This window comes from Cylas formicarius, unplaced genomic scaffold, assembly GCF_029955315.1.
Source record: "Cylas formicarius isolate icCylForm1 unplaced genomic scaffold, icCylForm1.1 PGA_scaffold_123__1_contigs__length_76028, whole genome shotgun sequence".
NCBI lineage: Eukaryota > Metazoa > Arthropoda > Insecta > Coleoptera > Brentidae > Cylas > Cylas formicarius.
The window spans coordinates 53,317-62,500 of record NW_026844221.1 but is presented as its reverse complement, the minus strand read 5'-3'; the positions used below and the strand labels follow the sequence as shown (position 1 = coordinate 62,500).

Below are 9,184 nucleotides of genomic sequence, written 5' to 3'. Positions count from 1 at the left end.
CTGTACTGCGGCTCGCTTATCCCTACGCCAAAGCCTCTGAACGTGTCCGTATTCACGCCTGCGTCTCTCTCTTCTCCTTTCCTGTCCACCTTCTCCATTGCCGCCAGGTGGTCGAGCTTGGCGCCGAGTGCGAGACTCAGGCGCGCTAGGAGTCGGAAAACATCGTTGTAGCCATTCCGTCAGCTGGTGCAGAATCGGTCTTCCCTCCAAGGCCCTTCGGGCCGCCGTAAGAAGAAGGTTGCAAGAGTAGGTGTCCGTATCGAACAACCCATCCGCAAGCTCTCTCACTTTGGCCCTCAGCGGATCCTCGGCTCTGCCCGCGGCTTCACCATCATCTACCGCCGGACTCTTGGGGGTGGACGGGGCGGATCCATAGGAGGACGAGGCACTACTACAGTCAGCAGGTGACTGCGGCCGTTGACCTTGGCCGTCAGAACTCGCGTTCGATGTTGAGCGTAACGTTGGGATCGGCTGCTTCGCACGAAGCTCCGCAAGCCTTTCACCAACCATGGCTTTGTAGTCTTGACGCCGCCGAGCACCTTTGATGGCCTCCTGCGAACGCCCTGACATTTTGTCGAGTAGGTAGAGGTTCAAGAAGGGCACGCCCTTCTGTATTGCCTCCGCCTCCAAGACCGCCATGAGCTCGAGTTCCTCGCGCTGCCAGCGTACTTTGACGCTGGGCGCTTTGAGCCCCTCGTTGTACTCCTCCTCATGTGCCCGCCTCCGATGCACTCCCAGTCCGGTTTTGGTAGTGAAAGATCTGCCGCATAGTGGACAGAGAAATTCATCTGCCCGCGTCGGTCCGGCTACGCCGTCGGGATCGGCATGGTTAGTCGTAGACAGGGCTACAGCGCGGCCATGTTGCACCACGTTACTAGACCCACTTGGTCCCGCAGTGTCAGGCCTCAGCTGCGCACGTCCACTAGCAACATTGCACCCACCTCGAAGGGCCTTCGACCTTGTCTGAGGGCCACCCGCCCGCCGCGGGGTCGGGTTCGAAGGTCCGCTTGCGCGTTCCTCCGGTCGACCAGTCGTAGCAGGAGGGGAGGGCAGCGGCCCCCCCCGGGAAGGTCCATCCGAGGCTTGGGTTTTAAATTTAGTGCCTGCACAAATTTTGGGCAGGCGAGGCTGGCCTGGCAAGCCCCCCCGCCTATTGCCCATAAGCGTACACCCTCCAGACGCCGTTCTCCCATTGGGGGGTTGTTCCGCGCATACTTCTGCCTACCGCTCGGTAGGTTTCCATTTCAGAACGGCCATGGTGTTGGTTGGCGAGGCCAGGACTAGTGCTTCAATATGCGGAGGTGCCACCAAACCGCACTGACGAGTTATACTCACACCTTCAAGAGGGACCAGAACCAAGTCCGCTGAACGAGGCCTAGTTGACCTCCGTCCTCAGATGCTTTCAGGCGTAGCGAATCGCCCTCTCACACTAGCCCATGCCCTGGTGGCAATCCTTGGGACTTAAACGCCTAGCGGAAGCAGTGGGTGGCTACCCCACACTCGAGCGTTACGCCCGCCGCCCGCATAGCCAGTGCCCCACTTAGTCACCGGTGTTCAAGACCAGTGTCCAGCAGTTACCACGAGGAGGGGGGGTTGGCACTTGCATGGGGGAGAGGGAGTCTCGGATACTAGTTAGAAACCGACACCTCAAGCGACTCCAACAATGTCTTAGCAGGCCATACAAGAGAGGGGGAGTCCAAGTCTCGGATACTAGTACCGCACGGCCCGACACCTCTAACGACTTGGACTGCGGAAGATGCTTGACCAGAGCTTCGCGCGCCCCCAAACCAGCGGTCGCTTAACAAGCCCCCACACTTTGCGAGCAACTACTTCTCCCCAGCCAAAAAGCCTTAAGAGAGTCATAGTTACTCCCGCCGTTTACCCGCGCTTGATTGAATTTCTTCACTTTGACATTCAGAGCACTGGGCAGAAATCACATTGCGTCAACATCACGTTAAGACCATCGCAATGCTTTGTTTTAATTAGACAGTCGGATTCCCCCGGTCCGTGCCAGTTCTGAGCTGACCGTTAAATAGCGGCCGAAGAGAACACCGGAAAACCGGAGTTTTCCGGGTCTCGCAGCGAGGCGGTTCCGCGGGAGGCCAAGGCTCGGGACCGGGTTCGGATCGGATCCGGAGATCGTCTCCTCGCCCAGGCCCGGCTCGTTAACCGGAACCCGCTTCCTCGCCAAGCCCGACACGCCCCGATCCTCAGAGCCAATCCTTATCCCGAAGTTACGGATCCAATTTGCCGACTTCCCTTACCTACATTATTCTATCGACTAGAGGCTCTTCACCTTGGAGACCTGCTGCGGATATGGGTACGAACTGGCGCGACGCCTCCACGTGGCCCTCTCCCGGATTTTCAAGGTCCGAGGGGAAGATCCGGACACCGCGGCAACTGCGGTGCTCTTCGCGTTCCAAACCATATCTCCCTGCTAGAGGTTTCCATGGAACTCGAACGCTCATGCAGAAAAGAAAACTCTTCCCGGATCTCCCGACGGCGTCTCCGGGTCCTTTTGGGTTACCCCGACGAACTCTCTTGCGAGGGCCCGACTTATTAACGGTTCCGCTGCCAGGTTCCGGAATAGGAACCGGATTCCCTTTCGCCCGACGGGTGTGCGCTCTCGTTTTTCTCGCTCGTCAAAAATTATATATTATTTTATAATAAGACGGACCGCGACGTGTAAAACTACACCCCATCGACATCGGCTTTCGCCTAGGGCTTAGGATCGACTGACTCGTGTGCAACGGCTGTTCACACGAAACCCTTCTCCACGTCAGTCCTCCAGGGCCTCGCTGGAGTATTTGCTACTACCACCAAGATCTGCACCGGCGGCGGCTCCAGACGGCCTCGCGGCCAGCCCTTCTGCGCTCACCGCCGCGACCCTCCTACTCGTCAGGGCTTCATGATCGCGTCCGAAAACGACGATCGCACATGCCTCTGACGGTCGAGTATAAGCACGACGCTTCAGCGCCATCCATTTTCAGGGCTAGTAACTTCGGCAGGTGAGTTGTTACACACTCCTTGGCGGATTCCGACTTCCATGGCCACCGTCCTGCTGTCTTAAGTTACCAACGCCTTTCATGGTATCCCATAAGCGTCGATTTTGGCGCTTTAACTCGACGTTTGGTTCATCCCACAGCGCCAGTTCTGCTTACCAAAAATGGCCCACTTGGCACTCTGATTCGTGTCTCTCGCGGCTTCAATAATATATAAATAAATATATATAGTTCGAGCAAGCCGGAGATCTCACCCATTTAAAGTTTGAGAATAGGTTGAGGTCGTTTCGACCCCAATGCCTCTAATCATTCGCTTTACCGGATGAAACTCGTACGCTACGAGCGCCAGCTATCCTGAGGGAAACTTCGGAGGGAACCAGCTACTAGATGGTTCGATTAGTCTTTCGCCCCTATACCCAGTTCCGACGATCGATTTGCACGTCAGAATCGCTACGGACCTCCATCAGGGTTTCCCCTGACTTCGTCCTGACCAGGCATAGTTCACCATCTTTCGGGTCCCAGCGTGTACGCTCTTGGTGCGCCTCTTCTCGCGATGAGAACGAGACGCCCCGGGAGTGCGAGGCGACCGCTTTAAAGGCGAATCGCCCATCCTCCCTCGGTTCGCGCGAGACGAACCTTTACTTTCATTACGCCTTTAGGTTTAGCGAATCCCAATGACTCGCGCACATGCTAGACTCCTTGGTCCGTGTTTCAAGACGGGTCCTGAAAGTACCCAAAGCTATAGCGTCGCAGATCGGTCACGCTTTTTTACGAGCGAGGGTCGGTTCGAGAACTTCGAGGCCAACAGTCACCGGAGGTCGGTACCGGCACCGGGTCCGATAGCCGACTAGTATCCGGAGCGCTTGCCGCGAGTCGAACGCTTTTAAAGCGACCCGTGACCTTTCTCGTACCGTCGAGCGAGTCGGTCAGGATACCGCGGGTCCGCGCGATTCGAGAAAACCGCGCGGGCTCCGCCGCGGACCTTAGACCGACGCCCGACGGATCGCGACGTCCTACCAGGAGAAAAGTGCACGCGTTCGATGCCGGGTCGAAAAACGTAAGGCGCGGAAAAGGTAACGGGTAACCGTCCTCCCCGTCGCGCGAACGTCTCGCGCCGACTCCGAAACGCGAATGAATTTCTCCCTTCGACCTTTCGGGTTTCTCAGGTTTACCCCTAAACGGTTTCACGTACTATTGAACTCTCTCTTCAAAGTGCTTTTCAACTTTCCCTCACGGTACTTGTTCGCTATCGGTCTCGTGGTCATATTTAGCCTTAGATGGAGTTTACCACCCGCTTAGGGCTGCACTCTCAAGCAACCCGACTCTGAGGAGATCCCTCCCGCGATCGACGGCGGTCGCTACGGGCCTGGCACCCTCTATGGGCTGTGGCCCCGTTCAAGAAGGACTTGGACGCGCCGGACGATCTCGGGATAACGGAACCTCCCTAACACCACATTTCCCGGCGCCCGGTATCGGCCGCGGGATTCGGTGCTGGGCTCTTCCCTGTTCGCTCGCAGCTACTGAGGGAATCCTAATTAGTTTCTTTTCCTCCGCTTATTAATATGCTTAAATTCGGCGGGTAGTCTCACCTGCTCTGAGGTCGATCGATAAAATCATTATATATATATATATATATATATATATATATATAAATATATATATAAAACGTAGACGTGAATTTCGAAACGGTTCAGCGTTTATATTTAAAACCGCTATATCCACCACTCGTTACGCGGCCGCAAACGATCAGACGTCGGACACCTTTTCTTCTTATCGAGAAAATAACGGACACGACGATCGTCAATTTTGCGCGGACCTGCGACATACGCGGGCGGTTTTAATTACGCTCGTCTCTCGCGCTTTTAAGCGAGCGCGACGCGACGAACCGGTGCGTCGAAAATCGACGTCGTTCGCAAACTCGGTCGCGTTCCTTAGAACGCGGCCGGAGTTTCGCTTTCGCGTTTTAAAACGTCGCGAGACCGGGTAGGAGAGAGATCGCGCGCTAAGCGCGAACGTGCTGTTGCTCCTCACTCCTTCCCGCGCTACACGTCCAACTCGCTCCGACGTTTCTCGCGCCTCGCGGGCGAAAAAACCGAGCAGTCTTTAAATTGGATACGACCCTCAGCCAGGAGTGGTCCGGGAACAGAATCCGAGGACCGCAATGTGCGTTCGAAATGTCGATGTTCATGTGTCCTGCAGTTCACAAGTTGACGCGCAATTAGCTGCGTTCTTCATCGACCCACGAGCCAAGTGATCCACCGTTTAGGGTAATCTTTTTTCGATCGGTTTAACGCTTTTCGTCTCCGAAAAAGAGTCGTCGGCGTTGTTATCGACACATACATTTTTTTTACGGAAGGCGAGGTATATACCTTTCGACGTAAAAAAAAAAAAAAAGTTCGATTTCGGGCCGGTCTATCCGACGGAACACTTCGCCGCGCGCCCTTTGTTCTTTATTATTCAGACGGTAGGCGCGCGCGCGTTCGCGTTCGGACGACCCGCGCCGGTTTAAAGTTTATATACACACCTCCTCGCGGGTCGCGGGTGGGTGTAAGTACTTTTCGGTGCTCCGGGCGAATATCGTTTGACACCTTGTCGACGGCGAGCGCGAAACTAGGTTTCGCGCTTCGAGTTCCGTCTAGGTACCCGGAATTTTGTCGGCGCTCCTCCTACTCCTACTCCTCTCTCCCCTTTTTTACGGTGGTCGAGTGGTCGTCGTAGTCGTCGAATTTAATCGTGGCCGACTTAAAGATCGACGCGAGATATTTTCGACCGAGCGTCAGCGACAAAAATTCGTTCGACTAAATAAAGACAAACTGTGTAATTTTTATTATCACTTTAATGATCCTTCCGCAGGTTCACCTACGGAAACCTTGTTACGACTTTTACTTCCTCTAAATGATCAAGTTTGGTCAACTTCCCGGACACATCGACGACGCCGAAACGCCATCGGCGTATCGGTCCGAAGACCTCACTAAATCATTCAATCGGTAGTAGCGACGGGCGGTGTGTACAAAGGGCAGGGACGTAATCAACGCGAGCTTATGACTCGCGCTTACTGGGAATTCCTCGTTCATGGGGAACAATTGCAAGCCCCAATCCCTAGCACGAAGGAGGTTCAGCGGGTTACCCGGGCCTCTCGGCCAGGGAGGACACGCTGATTCCTTCAGTGTAGCGCGCGTGCGGCCCAGAACATCTAAGGGCATCACAGACCTGTTATTGCTCAATCTCGTGCGGCTAGAAGCCGCCTGTCCCTCTAAGAAGAATTGTTTGTACGCAGACAGTAAAAACCGCGCGCGACAACGGGGCGAACCCCGAGCCGGCCGGCCTTTGAGATGTCTAAATACGCCTAGTTAGCAGGCTAGAGTCTCGTTCGTTATCGGAATTAACCAGACAAATCGCTCCACCAACTAAGAACGGCCATGCACCACCACCCACCGAATCAAGAAAGAGCTCTCAATCTGTCAATCCTTCCGGTGTCCGGGCCTGGTGAGGTTTCCCGTGTTGAGTCAAATTAAGCCGCAGGCTCCACTCCTGGTGGTGCCCTTCCGTCAATTCCTTTAAGTTTCAGCTTTGCAACCATACTTCCCCCGGAACCCAAAAGCTTTGGTTTCCCGGAAGCTGCCCGCCGAGTCATCGGAGGAACGTCGGCGGATCGCTAGCTGGCATAGTTTACAGTTAGAACTAGGGCGGTATCTGATCGCCTTCGAACCTCTAACTTTCGTTCTTGATCAATGAAAACGTTTTTGGCAAATGCTTTCGCTTCTGTCCGTCTTGCGACGATCCAAGAATTTCACCTCTAACGTCGCAATACGAATGCCCCCATCCGTTCCTATTAATCATTACCTCGGGGTTCCGAAAACCAACAAAATAGAACCGAGGTCCTATTCCATTATTCCATGCACACAGTATTCAGGCGAAGTTTTAGCCTGCTTTAAGCACTCTAATTTGTTCAAAGTAAACGTGCCGGCCCACCTCGACACTCAATGAAGAGCACCGCGGCAGGATTGAGTTGGACCGCCCGCGTGAACGGGCTAAGTCCACCGGCAGGACGTCTCGCGGCACGCCAGTTAACACCGCGGACGATGAACCGGCGGCGCGAGACACAAATTCGACTACGAGCTTTTTAACCGCAACAACTTTAATATACGCTATTGGAGCTGGAATTACCGCGGCTGCTGGCACCAGACTTGCCCTCCAATTGATCCTCGTTAAAGGGTTTAGAGTGTACTCATTCCGATTACGGGGCCTCGGATGAGTCCCGTATCGTTATTTTTCGTCACTACCTCCCCGTGCCGGGAGTGGGTAATTTGCGCGCCTGCTGCCCTCCTTGGATATGGTAGCCGTTTCTCAGGCTCCCTCTCCGGAATCGAACCCTGATTCCCCGTTACCCGTTACGACCATGGTAGGCGCAGAACCTACCATCGACAGTTGATAAGGCAGACATTTGAAAGATGCGTCGCCGGTGCGAGACCGTGCGATCAGCGTAAAGTTATTCAGAGTCACCAAGTTGAACGATGTCGGGCGCGAACCCGCCACCGATTGGTTTTGATCTAATAAAAGCACTCCTTCCGTCTCCGGTCGGACCTCTGTTTGCATGTATTAGCTCTAGAATTACCACAGTTATCCAAGTAATTGTGGGTACGATCTAAGGAACCATAACTGATTTAATGAGCCTTTCGCGGTTTCACCTTAATTTGGCTTGTACTGAAACATGCATGGCTTAATCTTTGAGACAAGCATATGACTACTGGCAGGATCAACCAGGGAGCTGTTCTACGTGTCGAGCGCGCCGCCGCCGCCGCCGCCACGGATGACGACGATCGGGCGCGGTACGACAACAAACAGTCTCTTTTTTAAAAATAATAATTACGCGCGCGAAACGCGTTTATTTTATTTTTAAATAGAAACAGACGCGACCACTTTGTGTGGCGGTGATAGCGTGCGAGTACGGAAATGAACCGTTCCCGACGCCACACTCGTTATTATTATTATTCGGACGCGATCCGTCCAATTTTTTTTTGTTGGTAATAAATATCGAGACGACGTGAGTGCGCGATCAAACAATCCGACTCGCGCGCGCATAATAAGCTTTAAAATGCGGCGCGCGTCGAACCGATGTGCCTCGGGCAACGAACGTCGATCGACGGAAATTTTCGGACATTCTCTCGATCACTCTTCGCTAGATTGAAAGCGACACGAGATTTCTCGAAAGAAACGTTCCGGATTCGCATATAAACTCGCTCGGTTAGATGAGAGTTATCGCAAATTTTTCGGAAGAAAAATATTATAGGGCGACCGCTTTCGAACCACGAAGTGCCAAATCTTACTTTAAAACACCCGCTAAGTTCGCGATCTAGCTGTATAAGGTGCGGAGCCTTAAAATGTTTTCGAACGCTCGAGCAATCGCTGCTACGAAGACGGGCCGATGGCAAACGAAAAACGGTCTACGTTCCCGTACCGATGAAGGAAACCAATTTTTCTTAAAAAATTGAACCCACGATACGAAAATGTTAAGCGAGCCAATTAATCGCGCCAAACGGTCGACTCGAAGGCGATCTAACGATCGAAAAAGCATTTTGCTCTGCGAAGGGAGAAGTGTCTATACGCACGACGCGGCGGTCGCGCTCGAGACCATCTCACCTATTATAGGTAACGGACCATTCCTTAGTCTTCCGAACGTTTCACGTGAAAACCCGAATATCGGCTGCGGCGGGCAAATAAAGTTCGGAGCGAAACTTTCGCTCGTGGTTACGTTCGATTTGGTTAAAGCGGGCACTTTTTCAAATATTTTTTTTTCTTTACTTACTTTTGTTAACTGACCGCCGGTTCCGGTTCCGACTTAAAAATAAATCGCCGTCCCCGGATTTTGTCGGACGATACTCTCCATCATTTTTAATTTCGGGTGTTTGCATTTTTTTTTCTCGCGATTTAATAAATTCATTATTAAACATTTATAAGTCCGTCTTCTTTAATATTGCGGACCAGCGGGAAGAGAGTTTTGTTTTTTTTTTTTTATTTTATTCATTTTAACATATACTCCCATAAAAGGTTTTTGCCGCTAGCCGCGAGCAGAGAAAAATAAGCAAAACTAACCGAAACAAAGCAAAAATAAGCAAAACTAACCAAAATTAACCGAATATAACCAAAATTAAACAAAACTAACCAAAAGGAACAAAAATAAC

The 9,184-nt window shown here is 52.8% G+C and overlaps 2 non-coding genes and 1 pseudogene across 2 annotated transcripts; all 3 read right to left on the bottom strand.

Moving 5' to 3' along the window:
• Positions 1–4,605, bottom strand: part of LOC132708478 (large subunit ribosomal RNA) — an 8,504-nt pseudogene extending 3,899 nt beyond the window's left edge.
• Positions 4,606–5,117: 512 nt separating this feature from the next.
• Positions 5,118–5,272, bottom strand: LOC132708482 (5.8S ribosomal RNA). The gene has a single exon (XR_009619964.1). It is a non-coding gene; the product is annotated as a 5.8S ribosomal RNA (ribosomal RNA).
• A 566-nt stretch (positions 5,273–5,838) lies between these two features.
• Positions 5,839–7,769, bottom strand: LOC132708476 (small subunit ribosomal RNA). The gene has a single exon (XR_009619962.1). It is a non-coding gene; the product is annotated as a small subunit ribosomal RNA (ribosomal RNA).
• Between the last annotated feature and the right edge of the window lie 1,415 nt (positions 7,770–9,184).